The sequence below is a fragment of the Panthera uncia genome (assembly GCF_023721935.1).
Source record: "Panthera uncia isolate 11264 chromosome B3 unlocalized genomic scaffold, Puncia_PCG_1.0 HiC_scaffold_1, whole genome shotgun sequence".
Lineage (NCBI taxonomy): Eukaryota > Metazoa > Chordata > Mammalia > Carnivora > Felidae > Panthera > Panthera uncia.
The window spans coordinates 29,311,543-29,328,170 of NW_026057582.1; the positions used below are offsets into that span (position 1 = coordinate 29,311,543).

The 16,628-nt window shown below is 45.3% G+C and overlaps 1 protein-coding gene across 1 annotated transcript in view; it reads right to left on the reverse strand.

Moving 5' to 3' along the window:
* Positions 1-14,953, reverse strand: part of RGS6 (regulator of G protein signaling 6) — a 588,233-nt gene extending 573,280 nt beyond the window's left edge. The window contains exon 1 of the mRNA XM_049612524.1: positions 12,310-14,953. The gene's annotated coding sequence lies outside the window, so the exon portion shown is untranslated. The remainder of the gene's footprint in view (positions 1-12,309) is intronic.
* Positions 14,954-16,628: the final 1,675 nt, after the last annotated feature.

Below are 16,628 nucleotides of genomic sequence, written 5' to 3' on the forward strand. Positions count from 1 at the left end.
GTGGTGCTGAAAATCTCTTCCCTGCCAAGCTGCCATAATGTATTCTTTTTTTAATGCATTTTTTTAAGTTTATTTAATGAGGGAGAGAGCACACGCCTACATGTTGGGGAGGGGCAGAGAAGAGAGGGAGGGGACAGAGGAGAGAGAATCCCAAGCAGGCTCCACATTATCCATGTGGAGCCTGATGCAGGGCTTGAACTCACAAACCATGAGATCATGACCTGAGTCGAAATCAAGGGCCGGACACTTAACAGACTGAGCCACCCAGATGCCCATATAATGTATACTTTTGAAAGCAGAGGCAGGAGAAGAGGGTGTGTGACATCAACCCAGCACCCTCTCTGTGATGAGGTCTATCACTTGGACTATGTGACCCCCGACACAGGCGAGGGGTGCTCTGACAACATCAGGGTCTACTTGCCCACAGACCCACATCTCCACACATCAAAGCTGGCAGGACAATCCGATACGTGCCTAAGGCCATTTGTAGCACTGAAGATTGTCGTGATACCAGAAGCATTGGTAATTAGCTCTAAACTACTTGAAGATTCATCCTGGCTCTGGATGTTAGGCCCGACCCAGGGGCATACCTCCCAACCTGACCACCTAGGGCATCCTATTTCTGGATTGGCTGGAACCTGACCCTGGGCTTTCTTGCCACCTATTTTCACCATTTTCCTGCCTGGAGGGGACAACTGAACTGAGATTCCTCAGCTTAATCCCCTGCACACGCTTCAGGCATGGGTTCTCAATGGTACTCACCTAAAAATAAGCTGGGATGCTTCTCGAAGTGCCTGTCCCCAGGCTGGCTCCCCAGATCCTGATTCAGTGGCTTTAGTGGCTATGTCCTGAGAATCTGCATTTTAACAAACAGCGTGACTGTGGATCACTGGTCCTCCTTCTTTGCCCTGCTCTGCTGACCCAAGACACAGACCAGCCTCCTGACCCGGCCGGCAGGTGCCTCCATGGCCATCCTGCCAGGCTTATCCCAGCCTTCGACACCTTAATTACCTAGTTCCTTCAGGTGCCTGCTCTGCAAGGTCCATGAGAGACCCCACACCACAGTGGTGCTGTGTCTAAATGTGTGGGCCTATTACCAGAGAACAGGCTCCAAACTCAGGTTCAGCTGCTCACCACTCAAAAATCGATATTCAAAGGACAGTGGCGGTGGGAAAGGAAAGTTTGCTTTATGCAGGAAGCTGGCAACCTAGGAAGATGGCGGGCGAATGCCTCAAAGACCCTCTTCCTCATCCTGGGGGGAAACCAGAGGGCTTTAAAGATGAAGGCGTGGGAACAGGGAGGGGGGCTACGTGCAAGAGAAGCAGGTGCCCAGGTGGTTAGTCATACGTCGCCATGACCCGGAACAGACTTGCCCGCATCAGCGGCAGCTGTTTTTGAATTGTAGTCAGGCTTTATCTTCTGGGAAAGTTGAGTCCTTCACGCCTCAAGGCCAGTGGCCTGCAAATCTCAAAGAAAGTCAGTTAGTTCTGCTACAGATCAAGGGAGTAAGGTCAGAAAGCAACGAGCCGGTAAGCTTGAAGCAAGTTAACCCTTAAGACCGGTTGGAGTGCTGTTATAGGCTCAGCCTCCGGAGAATTCCTACAACATGGCTGCCTCCCAGGCCTGCGGCAATACACTTGAAATCAGGCTAATTTTCTTCCCAGTGCTCAAAACACAAAGGATTCGTTTCCCCCTCCTCTCTTGAGCAATAAAACTTGTTTGCCTTGAGGAAAACTCAGAGGCCTATTTACCAGAAATTTCTTGAGGGCAGCTTCTTCCATCTGCAGGGCCCTTTAAGTGGCTAATGGAAAACTCAATCAACAAGAAAGATTTCTTGGCCCATGTCACTGGAAGGTCCAGAGCCGGGTCAGGCCTCAGGCCTGGCTTGATTCAGTTTCTTTCCATCTGCTTTTGTTTTGTTTTGTTTTCAGTGTCTCTGCTTGACCTTCCATGGTGTGAGCAGCACTGAACACACACCCACACACCGCAGAAGGAGACAGAATGTGCCTGCTGTGACATTCTAAGCAACCAAATCTTGAGATTCACCCTGATTGGACTCTGCCCATCACATGTCTGCCCCTGAACCAATGATGGCAGATGTGCTGACTGCTTCAATCCCACCCGAAAGTCAAGAGTGGCATCAGATTCTCCCAGTAGCACAGGCTATACGGGAGGGTGGACACAGGTCCTATTAGGGTGGACGAAGGGAGGAATGGGGTTCTGGGTAGTCTCGTAACAATGGCCGAAACGGCTACAGCTGGCTCACAATTCACACAAGGGATTCACAGGTATCTCTCTGACTAAAAGCAGCAGAAACCAGGTACAAAACAAGTCTTTGGTGGTTAATCGGGTACACATGAATACAAGTGAAGGTGCTGTGAGGGGTAATAGAAGGTCAGGGCTTCTTCTGTCAAATGAGGAAAGGGTGTAAACCTCACATTTCTCTCCTCTACTAACTTATCTCCTCCAAGTTGAATCCCCACGTGGTCGTCAGATAAAAGTCGCTTCACATTTAATTGCTCTTATTCCTCAAGTAACTTTGTATCAATTTTAAAATCTGACAGGGAGCTACTCTTAAAGGCATGGTACCTGTTTTCTTTGTGAGCATAAAGATATGTTCAAGCAAAAGAACAAATGCAAGTGAAACATTTTTAACTCTAAAAACACTAGCGCGTATGTCTAGATTCTTTTTTTTTTTCCTGTGAAGACATTGGTATCACATTGTGTTTTAAAATACAACACCTGTTTTATAATCGGGGCGTTAAGGACCCAGAAACAAAAAGAATTGATTCTTTTAAGAGAAACCAACTGGTAAAAGGAAAGAAACCCTTGTCAGCTAGGAGGCACCTGAGTGAGTGAAGGCTCAAAGCCAAGCTAGAAGAGAAAAAAAAAAATATGATCAGTTAGGGTTCCCAGAGTGGAAAACAAGCTCACCAGAGCCCATGAAAAATCTCCAAGAAGCAAAAAGATAAGAAAAGTGGAGTTGGTCCTTGTGTGGGTTTTCTTACATTCTTCCCCTCCACCCCCTAGCCCATAGAAGGTAGTCCGAAGGATTGTAGGAACCCAACTTACATTGCCAACAACTGACTTAGGAAAGGATAAATATGGACCATGGCTGACAAAGAACCTCTCCTCGCTTCTCCGAAGAAACACAGGAATAGACAATCCCCCTTCTTCCCCTGGGCCTAGAACGGGGCAGTCAACTGGCCTGAGGACCAAACCCACCCACAAGGAGAATGGACGGGAGAGACTCAGAGAAGGACAGCCAGGGTATGTGTACCACTGGGGGGCCTGCCCCACTCTGTTATCCCTGTTACACAAGGTAATAAACCTCCCTCTGCTGAGCCAGCAGGAGTCAGGACTTGGAATTACTTGCCACAGAAAGCTTTCTCACCGACGCAGTGGTGTTTTGGTAACCATACGTTCTAATAGTTCAATTCAAGCAGGTAAACTTGAAAATCCATTTTAATTATTGGTATAGGATGTTTGGGGCTGCAAATCACATCATGCATAAGTAACAGGCTCTAACCAGTAAGGCTATTTCTTTATCTTTACCTAACAGGAAATAAATAGGTAGATACTTCCAGGCCATCCATCTAATTAGACTCAAAATCTGTCATCCTCAGAGAGTAATGTCAAAAAGCAGGTAGGGAGACATGGAACTTTTTTCCCCCATGTCTCTGCTTTGTTCAACAAAGAAAATTGCTGAAGCCTCTGACCACGCTTCCTTAAGTCTCATTGGCCAGAACCAGGTAGATTACATGACCACCTTCCCTGTAAGAAAGTTCCTGGTGGTGGCTTCCAGCATCTCATGGAGCTGGCTCTGCCAGAAAGGTGGATATAGGAGGAGAATGACATCTGGGTAGGAGGCCCTGTCTACTTAGCCAAATCCCCCAGCCCAACTTCCTCCAACCCAAGTTCTCTGAAGGAAGAATTTCATACTCTTCTAGCACAAAATGTATAATAATGGATCAGTTTAGTTCCAAATATTATACATTTAACGAATAGCTGGATATCAAATTCTTAGAAACATCTGTGTTGTTCATTGTGTGACAGGCCAACAGCAGAGAGAGCAGGGAAGGAAGAAGCTCTCGCTTTGCTGGTAAATCACTACAAAGCTCTCTTTCTGGAGGACACCTGGCTGGCTCAGTCAGTTGAGCATCCAACTCTTGATTTTGGCTCAGGTCATGACCTTGCAGTTCATGGGATTGAGCCCCACATCAGGCTCTGCACCGTCAGAACAGATACATAGACAAATGGAATAGAATAGAGAACCCAGAGGGGCACCTGGGTGGTTCAGTCCATTAAGTGTCCAATTTCGGCTCAGGTCATGATCTCATGGTTCATGAGTTCAAGCCCCGCATCGGAATCTGTGCCAACAGCTCAGAGCCTGGAGTCTGTTTCGGATTCTGTGTCTCCCTCTCTCTCTGCCCCCTCCCACTTGTGTTCTCTCTCTTTCTCTCTCAAAAATAAATAAAAACATTAAAATAAGTTTAAAAAAAAGAATAGAGAACCCAGAAATGGACCCACAAATGCATCGCCAACTAATCTTTGACAAAGCAGGAAAGAATATCCAATGGAATAAAAACAGTCTCTTCAGCAAGTGGTGCTGGGAAAACTGGACAGCGACATGCAGAAGAATGAACCTGGACCACTTTCTGACACCATACACAAAAATAAACTCAAAATGGATGAAAGACCTAAAGGTAAGACAGGAAGCCATTAAAATCCTAGAGGAGAAAACAGGCAACAACCTCTTTGACCTCTGTTGCAGCAAATTCCTGCTAGACATGCCTCCAGAGACAAGGGAAACAAAAGCGAAAATGAACTATTGAGACCTCATTGAGATAAAAAGCTTCTGCACAGTGAAGGAAACAAGCAACAAAACTAAAAGGCAACCGACGGAATGGGAGAAGATATTTGCAAATGACATATCAGATAAAGGGTTAGTATCCAAAATCTATAAAGAACTTATCAAACTTGGGGCACCTGGGTGGCTCAGTCAGTTAAGCCTCCGACTTTGGCTCAGGTCATGACCTCACAGTTTGTGAGTTCAAACCCCACATCAGGCTCTGTGCTGACAGCTTAGAGCCTGGAGCCTGTTTCAGATTCTGTGTCTCCCTCTCTCTCTGACCCTTCCCCAGTCACACTCTGTCTCTGTATGTCCCTCTCTCAAGAATAAACATTAAAATTTTTTTTTTAAAAAAAGGAACTTACCAACTCAACACCCAAAAAACAAATAATCCCATGAAGAAATGAGCAAAAGACATGAAAAGATGCTCAACATCACTCATCATCAGGGAAGTACAAATCAAAACCAATATGAGATACGACCTAACACCTGTCAGAATGGCTAAAATTAACAACTGAGGAAACGACAGGTGTTGGTAAGGTTGCAGAGAAAGAGCAACCCTCTTGCACTGTTGGTGGGAATGCAAACTGGTGCAGCCACTTTACAAAACAGTATGGAGTTTCCTCAAAAAATTAAAAATAGAGCTATCCTATGACCCAGCAATTGCACTACTAGGTATTTATGCAAAGGATACAAAAATGCTGATTCAAAGGGTAACATGCACCCCAATGTTTATAGCAGAACGATCAACAATATCCAAATTATGGAAAGAGCCCAAATGTCCATTGACTGACAAATGAATAAAGAAGTTGTGGTATATATATATATACAATGGAATATTACTCAGCAATTAGAAAGAATGAAATCTTGCCATATGCAACAATGTGGATGGAACTTAGAGATTATGCTAAGTGAAATAAGTCAGAGAAAGAAAAATATCGTATGATTTCACTCAGATGTGGAATTTAAGAAACAAAACAGATGAACATAGGGGAAGGGAAGGAAAAATAAGATAAAGAGAGAGAAGGAGGAAAACCGTAAGAGATTCTTAAATACAGAGAACAAACTGAGGGTTGCTGGAGGGGTCTTGGGTTGGGGGATGGGCTAAATGGGTGATGGACATTAGGCAGAGCACTTGTTGGGATGAGCACTGGGTGTTATATGTAAGTGATGAGTCACTAAATTCTACTTTTGAAATCATTAGTTTTTATTAATTTTTTTAAATGTTTATTTTTGAGAGAGAGACAGAGCGTGAGCGGGGGAGGGGCAGAGAGAGAGGGAGACACAGAATCCAAGGCAGGCTCCAGGCTCTGAGCCATCAGCACAGAACCTGATACGGGGCTCAAACCCACGAACTGTGAGATCACGACCTGAGCCGAAGTGGGATGCTCACCAACTAAGCCACCCAGGTGCCCCACGAAATCATTATTAAAAAACAAAAAACAAAAACAAAAACAAAAACTATCCCTTGATTTTATAGTATCTTCACAGTTTCTCATGTTGTTCTTTCTTTCCTGCCCCAATACCTAAGACCACTCCAGGGATATCTGGGATCTGGTCCAAGACGTTTTTTACCAACATATATTTTATAGAAATGGTAAGGAGGGGAAGGAAAGTCATACGAACTGAGTATCTATTATATGCTAGACACTGTATGTGGTACTTGCCCTCTCTTCGATTCCATTCAAGGAACAGGCAAGGTGGTAGAGTAGAAAGATACAGGCTAGAAGTGTATCCACACACAAATCTCTTCACCTAACATCCCCTTTCCTTATCCCTAAAATAGGGATAATAACAGTGTCTATCTCATAGCATTGCTACAAAAACCAGATGAGACGGGGCTCTTGGGTGGCTCAGTCAGTTGGGCATCCAACTTTGGCTCAGGTCATGATCTCACAGCCTGTGAGTTCAAGCCCCATGTCAGACTCTGTGCTGACAGCTCGGACAGAGCCTGGAGCCCGCTTCGGATTCTGTGTCTCCCTCTCTCTCTGCCCCTCCTCTGCTCACGCTCTGTCTCTCTCTGTCTCTCAAAAATAAGTAAACATTGAAGAAAAACTAGATGAGACCACCCAAGCAGGTAGTAAGTGCTCCAAGAATGACTGGCACCCATGTGAGGTTGGAATCGTGACCTCCAGTGGTGAACTGTATCTGGGGGTTTCTGAGAACTGATTTGTAGATTGGCAGGAATTTTGCAAGCTAGCTGTGAAATGGTTGTTAGCTTGATGGTGAATATTGACACTACGGAAATCCGCAAGTGCTACAAAGCAGAGCTTTTCTTTTTCCTGGGGAGCCAGTTGTAGAACATGTACAGTGCACCACTGATTAGCTCCATTTGATAGACGAGATTCAGAAAGGTTAAGTAATTTACCCAAGGCTGCACAGCATGCAAAGGGCAGAAATGCGATATGAACTCCGTTATCTATCACTTCCAACCTGACCCGTTTCTCCTCTTTTGCAAGTCAATGTAAAATATTGTGCAATTATTCTCCCATTTAGCAGCTACTTAACGTGTATGTGCAGAGCACTGTTCTAGGAGCTGCAGGGCCTACATACATACACTACCCTCAAAGGGTACCCATCATCACATTAAAATTAAACCTTCAGAACCTTTTAATTCAACCCACTTGTCTGTCACTGCACTGTCACCATCCAAGGACGCTCTCTACTCAAGAGTTGGATGAAATCGTAAGGCTGGTGAACTGTCTTGGGGTGGGCTCCCCCTGACCTCCCCCTGCAGCCCCACTGCAGGGGGAATCTCCTTCCCCTTCCAGACGTGTCCAGGTCCAAGTGTAGCCAGATCGTTAAAAAAAACCCTGCTTACCAGGGCGCCTGGGTGGCTCAGTCGGTTAAGCGTCCGACTTCGGCTCAGGTCATGATCTCGCAGTTCGTGAGTTCAAGCCCCACGTTGGGCTCTGTGCTGACAGCTCTGAGCCTGGAGCCTGCTTCGGATTCTGTGTCTCCCTCTCTCTCTGACCCTCCCCTTGCACTCTGTCTCTCTCTCAAAAATAAATAAACTTTAAAAAAAAACCCTGTTTATCATATGTTAAGATATGACTCTCTCCTTAGATTTTTTTGCATTTTCAGAGAATAATCTTCATGAGAAAAAAGCCCATGTGATGAGGTAAACTGGTTGCAAAATTACCCATGGGCCATTACAAACTAGGTAATTATTTCCTTTCCTTTCTGCTTCTCCACCCAAATGGAGCACAACTTTTGATGTTCTCCCAAGCTTTGGTCATTCTAATACTGCCTTTCTATTTTTTCCATACTCTCTCTCCTGTTTCTTTTAATAAATAATTTTTCTTTAAATCAGTTCACTTTTCCCCCTCAAATGTATTTTATTTTATGTTATTTTTTAAGTAGGCTCCATGCCCAGAGTGGAGCCCAACACAGGACCTGACCTCACGACTGTGAGATCAAGACCTAAGCTGAGATCAAGAGTCAGACGCTTAACCGACTGAGCCACCCAGGTGCCCCTCCTCCCTCAAATTTATTTTAACAGACAGTGCTGTGCCACTGCCTTAAATAGAAAAGTATAATGACTTGCCAAAGATAATGATAGTCATCAAATAAACACGCAGCTATTAAAATAGAAGAGTATTCAGATGTTTAACTCCAGCCGTCCTCTCACACACCACCAGTGGGATATCGCTCTAAGAGGCAGCTTTTCTCTCCTCCCAGGAGGTGAGTTAACATTTAAAATACCCTGACCAGAAACGCTATTCTAAGAGCGTTGATCTTTTCTCCATTCATGAGAACGATTTATAAGAAATATCTCGGAGTTCTTTTCAATTAACTCAAAATGCCTTCTTATTCCTATTTCTCTCCATTCTGACCTCCTTGCCTGAGGAAGTCTTCCTGTCCCCCCTTTCTCTGCAGTAAACCTCAGCTGCATCATGCACACTCAACCATCAGCCCTCCTCACCAGCCCCCACCCTCGGTGGTTCCGTGCTGGGGTTTGTCTTCCATACCGACCTTCGCCACACTGTTGATATTTCAACTTTCCTTATTTATAAGGAGCATGCTTACCGCACAGCAAACTGGGACCACAACAGTGATTAAAGGTAATTCCCAAATTTCTTTTGGTCTGGATGATACTGCTGCTGAGCTGCCTTGGGCATGTTAACCACCAGCACAGATCAATCAGCACCTCAGTCTCCCGTTCTCCTCAGCCCTAGGGGTGACAGATTCCAAAGCCCTTGGTCTGGACTAGCAGGTTAGTGATGGGGTTTCCTAAACCTAGGACAATTAGGTTACCCTGTTCATGCAAGGACGGTTAGTTACCTGTGTGTTGGGAACGTCATCGGAAGGACATGACCGCCAGTTGGAGGCTCCTCACTCCTTCCTCTGTTCTGGGAATATGCATCCTGCTTGCCTTTCCCACTCCCAGAGGCTACTTCAAGGACGTAGCCTTAAGATAGTGATATGGTATTGAGAACACCTGCCCAGTATATGTGACTGAACCCAGTGAAGGCCCCTTTATAACATTTTAAGATTGGGTGGGCAGGTGCAGGGATCCATTTGTCTCACATGTAAGCTCCCATCGCTGTTATTGAGATTGCCACCCACCTACCCGTAATGGCCTGCCTCTTTCTTTGGTCTCTCCCTCCCTTCTGAGTACAGAGGCCAGTTTCAGATTTGACCAGGAAAGCTCCCAAGACGGTTGCAAACCAACGCTGTGTAAACGTCGCTCACTCCACTCGTGAGTGGACATATATGTCTTAAACCTCACTCGTGAAAAACAGGCTTTGTATGTGATCCAATCCTCATTATGGCTGACGATGGATGTTTTGCCCAACCTAGCAAGTGGGAATGGAAAAATGACTTCATAAGATGTAGGAAAAAACGAAGAGATGCAGTGTCCGGTGAATTGTCACGTTGCAAAGCAAAGTGATACCTTTCATCTCATAGAAATTAGGCCATCTTGGCCAAAGGATAAGCAGTAATGTTGGCAATTCTGTAGAGACGTCTCTGCTGTGTGCTCTGTCATGATGCAAAGGAGTCACATACTCTGCCCATTTATGAGCTAAATGTGCTGATGACTCTGCTTTTTACACCTTGCGCTTCCTTGGAGACAGAAATATTTACATTTGTGAAGACATTTAGGAAGCGCTTTCACATATATTTTTTTTTTCTTTTCTTTTCCCCAAGACCTGAAATCAAGCCAGAGGGGGCCATACATCTTAGGGACAAAGAGACACCAGAAATGGTGAGAAGTGGAAACAGGGTCATAGGAACAGAGCTAGGAAAAGAACTCAGGTGTCAGTGCTCCATACCCGATCACTTTGCCATGCAGGCCCCAAGGGGTCCAGTTCCAAAAGAAATGCATATTTCCCCAGATTGCTTCTTTCCTGCTGGGTCCCCATGGTGAGAATGGTACCACTACCCAATCAGCAAGCTGGCAACCTTGACCCCTTCCTAGGCATCTCCCGTTCTCATCAGCCCATCCTTCACACTGACTCTCAAAGCTGTCCCTACTCTCTCTCTCTCTCACCACTGCTGCCCTCATCATCTCTCTCCCGGACCCTTAGAATAGTGTTTTAATGGGTCTCTGCCTATGGCTTGGGAACTTGTCCCTATCCAATTATCCACCACGCGAGCACCTGAGTGAGCTTCCAGCATGCAGCTCTGGACATAGCGCCCACTTGCGTTGAAGTCTCTAACAGTTCCTTCTTGAATAGAGAAGTACGACCGCTGGAGTCAACCACTCTGTTTCTGTTTCTCTCTCTCTTACACACACACACACACACACACACACACACACACACACACAGGCAACTGTAGGTTCCACCCCTCCTAACTTGCATTCCGTTTTCTGAATATGCCAGAAAATCTTATAACTCTGTTTATAGTCCCTGGGAGGACATTCCATCCCCACTGGGCCACCCCCCCAACCAACGCTGGCTTAGATATCAAGTTACATCCCTTAGGAAGTTCTGCCTGATCCAACAGAACTGACACTACCTGTCCCGAGGCACATTGTACCCTGGACAATGGGCCCACCCATGTACGTTCCGTCTCCAGCAAAACCTGAGCTCCTAGAGGATAGAGAAATATCTTAATGGCCTCTGTATGTTCAATGCCTAGCATGGAGGAAACACATCATGCATTTTTTTTAACACAAAATGCATTATAAATAAGTGAATTAATACATTTCTGTATCAAATAATGATTACTCTCCAAGTAGATCTTCTTTTGTATGTTAGATAAGGTTGAAGAACTTCAGGGAGCACTCAAAACTTTGTCCAGGGGCGCCTGGGTGGCTTAGTCCATTAAGGGTCTGACTTCAACTCGGGTCATGATCTCACAGTTTATGAGTTTGAGCCCCATGTTAGGCTCTCTGCTGTCAGTATAGAGCCCACTTCAGATACTCTGTCTCCCTTTCTCTCTGCTCCTCTCCCCTCATTCCCTCTTTTTCTCTCCTTCCCACCCCCCTCAGAAATAAACATTTAAAAAAACTTTGTCCAGTAAATTTGTCCTGTAAGTGGGTAAACCTCTTCTTCAAGGAAAACAAATAGCCCATAAAGGACCAAACCCTCAACTTTTTACTCTTGACCTTCACCCACCAACTGCCAACCAACTCTAAGGATTTTCTTGGCCTACTGGTCAAGGGTAGCTTTTGGCCCAATCATGTACTTCCCCAATTTGCTCTTTCTTACTTAGGTCATGGTTTCTCTTTCCTTAGTAAATTATTGATTCTAGATGAAGGGAATAGCTTGCACATACTGTCTACAAGGAGTAACAGGGACATTGATTTGGCCACGCTTAGGGTTTTATTTTAGGAAGCTATGGGAAACCAGGCGGGGTAGGTAAGGCCAGATGTGAACAACAGTATGTTAGCACTGCACGAGAGCTTAGAATTTGGCTTGTCTAGAGTTTCCTAGAGTGGGGTCTACATATATCATCATGGAGGAGTGTAGGTTGATTTCACATAGATATATGCCAAAAAAACCCATTTTATTTTAATTATGGGCTTATTTATGTGTATTAGAAAAAAGGTTATCATCACTTTAGTTCCACGATTTCACATATATTATTGCCAAGACTTTGTTGTTGTTGTTGTTGTTGTTTAAAAAAAGACTTAAGTAAACAAATGAATCAATTTAGAAGAAAAAATGTTAAAAAAATAACAACATGGCGAATATTATGAAGGCGACACCCGAATGACTGAGGCTGGGGAAGTGCTGAGCTAGTATAACACTTCTTCACATCTCATGTGGGGAAATCCAGACCCAAAGAAGCTAAATAACATGTCCCAGGTCAAGCAGGTGGAAGGCCTGCCACACCAATCTAAAGACCAGCTCAGCCATCATTCAGACACTGACTATACCAGGTAAACTTATCGAATAAAAAATGTTTCTGTTGTTATCAAATGAAAATATTAAAAAATAATTTTAACTCCGGGAACGACTCGAGGATAGGGAGGGAAGGTGGGAAAGAAGGAGGAGCAAACCCACCTACATCACCGCAGCCTGGCCCCAGAGTGGACCTTCCGTACCGCTCTTCCTGCAAAGACGATGCGAAACCCCAACACTGGAAACTCTTGCTAGAAGATTTCCTGAAATGATCACTCATTCCGCGCTGTCCTCTCTGTTCCACTTCATCACGCTCGAAGTTTTGCCGGCTGGGATTTTTGCTGTCTTGGCAAATGTGGTGATGGTGTCAAACCTAATGTTTGCTAAATTTTTGCAGAAATGCTGAGAAGACTTCCGTGGGGGCCTATTGTCAATTATCTGGAAAAAGAGAAGTTTGCCGACATTAGAAACAAGAACTGTGTGGGGTTAGGCTCTGGGTTTTAATGAGAAGAATTCAAATTAGAATGTTGGCTATTTCCTATAGCTTGCTAAAAATAACCTGGGTGCCTGCTTCCTTCCCTCACACTTCATTTTCGGTGCCTGCTCATGCTGAAGAGGCAGGAGGGCTGGAAAATGCTCCTTGGGATCTTGCACCAGTGCTCTTTCTTCAGATCAATGTAATTTAGCTTTGACGTGCTCTCTCGTGCACCAACGGGCATGCTCCTTTGGGCTCCTGTCAGATTTACACTTGAGGAAGCTTGAAGGTGATAAGGGGACCACACACACCACGCCCTGTTGATTTTCCCTCTTCAATGTCTCTTTCCATCACTTGCCTGGGATGCTACAAGACCCTCTGCCTGCTCTTTCTACCTTGAATCTACCCTCTCCCCACCCAGTCACACGGCCACCAGAACAATCTTTTCCAACACAAAGCTGAATACATCCCCCACCACTATCAGGACCACTATCACCAATTAAAACTATTCAATGGCTTCCCGTTGCTTGTATGATAAATATTAGAATCCTTGACGTGGTCTACAAGCAAGGTCCTCCCTGATCTGTGCCCTGGGACCTCTCCAACCTCAGCCCCTCTCCCCTTCACTCTCCCTGATCCAATGCAGAGTCCTTACTCCTTGTGCTTCACCAGGTCCCCACAGGGCCCCCAGCTCATTCCCTCCCCTTCCTTCTTTTTTTTTTTTTAATTTTTTTTAACGTTTATTTATTTTTGAGACAGAGAGAGACAGAGCATGAACGGGGGAGGGTCAGAGAGAGGGAGACACAGAATCCGAAACAGGCTCCAGGCTCTGAGCTGTCAGCACAGAGCCCGACGAGGGGCTCGAACTCACGGACCGCGAGATCGTGACCTGAGCCGAAGTCGGCCGCTCAACCGACCGAGCCACCCAGGTGCCCCACCTCCCCTTCCTTCTTTATCGACTTAATTCTTGCTCATCATTCAGGCCTCAACCCAATCATCACTTTTTTAGGAAAGCTTTTTATGACCCTTTAGACGAGGTCAAATCCTTTCTCGTATTGCCTCTCCTAGCCCCATGGAGATCTCTCCTTACCAGCACTCGTCACCACTTCCTTTGCACATTTATTTAATGATTAATTGGTTACTAGTGTTACCCCTCTTGATGGTAGCTCCACGAAAACGGGAACCACATCTGTTTGCCCATCCTTGTATCTTCCATATCTCATATCATGCCTGGAACACAAGAAACACTCAGTATTTCTTGAAGGAAATAAACATCAATCCCCTGAAAGACCCAAGCCTCCCTCTCTTGCACAGGTCCTTTCCAAGAGAAAGTATTACTGCATTCAACTGGGGATATGTTCTGTAGACGATAGACTGGGGGAAGGAGGTTCCCTGAATTTCCCTGAAGTGCTAGGAATACATTAGTATTGTGCTTTTTCATCATAAACCAGTCTGACTTCTGCCTGGATCTTCCAAAGGAATTGTCCCTACATAAACCACAGTGCCTCTCTCAGTTTCTCGATTCAAATGGAAGGTCTCATACGTCATTTTCCCTATTAAGTTAAAAAATACATATTTTTCTAACATCTCTGTGCAAACGAAGTCTTAGACACTCACTTGTATTGTGGAGGAAGTTTAGAGAGCGAGGGCAGAGAGGGAAAATTAATGGTGTCAAGGCAGGTGACTCAAAGGTTTCTAAATGAAGTTTTTTTTTTTTAAGTCTATTTATTTTGAGAGAGAGAGAGAGAGAGAGAGAGAGCAAGTGGGGAAGGGGCAGGGAGAGGGAGAGACAGAATCCCAAGCAGGCTCCGCACTGTCAGCACAAAGCCCAATGCGGGGCTTGAACTCATGAACTGTGAGATCATGACCTGAGCTGAGATCAAGAGTCAAACGTTTAACCAACTGAGCCACCCAGGCACCCCTGAAGCTTTAAGGAATCTGTCTCCATGGGGGATCAGGGGAGACAGGAATGGTGAGACAAGCAGCCGGACCTTCAAGGCAAAGGAAGGTTAAAAAAAGCTGATGTAAAAGGGGAGATGTCCTCTCTCATCCACTCTGCCCCACCCACAGCTCCCTGACCTACCGTGGACCAGTCCTGTGGTTTGGAGTCAGGTGGTCCTGAGGGCCCCCAATGGCACCCTGCTCACCATCTTTCCTGGAGGATCAGCATTCAGCTTCTGGTGCTTTGGAAATCCAGCTCAGCCCACGATGAGGGAGTTATTATTGGCACATTCTTGAATTTTATCAGTGTTTTTAAACAGTGATCACTGTGTGACACACAGAAGTCCAAGAAAAGGCTGTGAGCACTGGGAGATTAATCTGCTTGCTCTGGGCCAGCTTCCACATGCCAAATGTTTGGGTCAGGGTCAGATCAAGGCTGCAGATGGTCACCGGCAGAGAGCTACTATTTTGGGGGCACAGGTCATGGGAAAGGCTTACAGTTCAAAGTTGGCTTCTATGTCTGTCCCATGACTTTTCCTTCAGCCTCATGTATCACAGTCATCAACAATCCATCAAATTTGAGGAAATCCTTGTTGCTTAAAGACCCTGACATTATACTGCTATAAAAGCCCACAGGATTGAGGAGAGGGCGGGCAACCTCAGACCTCTCCTGCCTCCCATAGAAGGGGAAAGAAAAAGGGAAATATTTAAATATCATGTTATGTTCTATCTAGCTATATATTTTTCAATCTCTGATTTGAGCTGAGTTTTAGAAATTCTGTGTCCCTTTCAAAAACTACAGCTGCAAAGAATACAGAAGATCACATCAGTGTATCTTGTTAGAAGATATAAGTTCAGATTTCGTTCTTTTCCTTTTTTAAAATTTTTTAAAAAGTTTATTTATTTATTTTAGGAGAGGAGGGGTGGAGAGAAAATTCCAAGCAGGCTTCTCGCTGACACAGCACAAGCCCAATGTGGGGCTCGAACCCGTGAACCACGAGATCATGGCCCCAGCCAACATCAAGGGTCAGATGATTATTTTTTATCCTAATGTTTATTTATTTTTGAGACAGAGACAGAGCACAAGCCAGGGAGGGACAGAGAGAGAGGGAGACACAGAATCAGAAGCAGGCTCCAGGCTCTGGGCTGTCAGCACAGAGCCCGATGTGGGGCTCAAACCCACAAACTGTGAAATCATGACCTGAGCCCAAGTCAGACGCCTAACTGACTGAGCCACCCAGGTGCCCCAAGAGTCAGACATTTAACTGACTGAGCCATCCAGATACCCCTAAGTTCAGATTTCCAAAGGGCAAAGATCTGACTTTTGAGATGGTTCATCCAGGAAAATTTTCCTAGCTAAGTGGATGACAGGGAAAGCTCAGGGTCATGCTAGCCAATGAGAAGTCTGTGTCGTTCTATTGTTTCTCATTTACAGTCTATCCATAGATGGGAAGAGAAACTGATCAAGGGTGAGAGTGACTTATGGGTTTTGGGGGAAAAGCAGAAAGGACCCTTGTCTAATGTTAGGACTCTATTTTTCAAACTTTAGATCAGTATCACCTGGGAGCATTTTTTTTTTTCAAAATTTTTTTTAACGTTTTATTTATTTTTGAGACAGAGAAAGACAGAGCATGAACGGGGGAGGGGCAGAGAGAGAGGGAGGCACAGAATCAGAAGCAGGCTCCAGACTCTGAGCCATCAGCCCAGAGCCCGACGCGGGGCTCGAACTCACGGACCGCGAGATCGTGACCTGAGCTGAAGTCGGCCGCCCAACCGACTGAGCCACCCAGGCACCCCCTCTGGGAGCATTTTTAAAGTGCAGATCTTCAGATTTTCATGGCATGTGGCCCAGCCATCTGCACTTTCAGTGGGCATTACATGTAATTCCAAAGCAGCCTGAGGAAAAGCCATGCTAGGAAAGCTAAAATCACAATAGGGGTGGGAGGAGAAAGGATAATGGTATCTAGAATTCACCATCATTGTTAAAAAGCCCAGGGATGAAAGGCAAATATTAAATATAAATCCAGGAAAAATTCGGGATATTGGAAAGGTGAGTTCCATTCAG